Here is a 1,689-nt window from a genome sequence, read left to right as displayed (position 1 = left end):
TGAGACTGTCGTCAAACTAAATACTTTAGACTGGCATCAGTCGTTAAAGTCTTTTAAGATAAATATCCCTGCCATAAAATCCTCTCAAATAGCACTTTCTGAAAAAAAGTTACAATATCTCTTATCTCTGACTCTAACGTTGCTGCGATGAGCCTCGAGAGATTTTTTTTTAGAAATTATCAGTGTCATTATGAAGAAAGAAATAATTACTTGATCCCAACAGACTTTGTAAGTCCGCAAATACTTTTAAAACCTATTATTTTTGTCTTCTCAAAATATAATACGTCTTTTATGAAAGCCGTACAGAATTGAATTCATTACAAATTAATTGAAGATAGCATATTTCAGGAGCAGCGGCAGAAACTGTCATATGCTTGTAAAACAAGCATAATATATTTCAAAACTAGCTTCGTAAAAGAGCGTAAACGTACAGTTGGGTAATGCTCAGTTAAAATTAACTTTATACCGGTTAATAGTGGTTACACAGACAGGTTCATTGAGGTATAACTCTTGAAATGATTATGTAAATTAATTTTATTTGTTTTCACTGTCTAGAAAAACAAACAGACTGAAAAGTGGTCACGCAGAAAAGCCATTTATTTGGACCTCCCTTTATTGATGTTTTGATCTGTTGACATAACAGATTAGTATATTATGTGCCACGTACCGCATCGCTTGACAAAGGAATGGATTACACAGACCCGCGGCAGTCACCATGGATACAGAGCAACAAATGCGATCCTGAAACTGATGATACAAGCACAGTCATGGCGTTTCATTCCATATATAATTAATCAAAACTTTAATGCTACCTGCACACATATCTAGCTAGTTAAAGATATTAGTCAAAATATATTAGCTGACGCATAGAAAACGAAGCAGTGATTCTAGATTGACAATAGACAGTCAAGTTAAGTTAGTTTTACCAGCTCCCTTTTTATTTATTTAATCTGCTGATAAAACACTGAGAGAAGGTCAGCCTTCTAATGTTGGCAAAACTTGTGCCCTGATCCTTTTGTTTTTTATGCAGTTAAAAAATACATTTATTAAACTGTTAAAATAAGTTTCCCATTTTTACTGATATTGTATGATTCATGTTGAATTAATCATACGTTTAGTACATGTAATTTGTTTAAACAAGTTTCCCATTTCTACTTGCAGTGTAAGATTTATGTTATGAGTAATCATACATCAATTTGATTAATAAGACCTTAATTTGTTAAAATAAGTTTCCCATTGCTACTTACAGTGTATGATTTATTTTATGATTAAACAATACTGAGAAAGTGCATTTGGATATGCGTTTCATTTGTTTATTTTTAGATAACTTCTCTTTTATAGGATAAAATATTTCTGAACACTTCTTTCTTTCTCTTTCTTTTCTCCTCGCCAATTTGAAAATAAAATCGTATTAGATCTTTAAAATAAAAATATTGCCATTTGAAAGCAATTACCAATTATAGATTTCCAGACATTTCCAAATCCAACATTAGATATCGCCTCACCATCAATATAGTTTGATGGAAAATTATAGTATGTTGTCCACATGGGACTTTGTATTGACTGCTATATAATTTGTGAAAAAAATCCGTAGGTGGGGACGTCGGTAACACTGTAACAATTTCTTGTGCTAATTCTTAGTAATTTCCTTTTATTGTTGTCAATATATTACGTGAATATTGAGACACG

The sequence above is a fragment of the Mercenaria mercenaria genome, chromosome 8 (assembly GCF_021730395.1).
Source record: "Mercenaria mercenaria strain notata chromosome 8, MADL_Memer_1, whole genome shotgun sequence".
Taxonomy (NCBI): Eukaryota; Metazoa; Mollusca; class Bivalvia; order Venerida; family Veneridae; genus Mercenaria; species Mercenaria mercenaria.
This window is presented reverse-complemented; position numbering follows the sequence as displayed.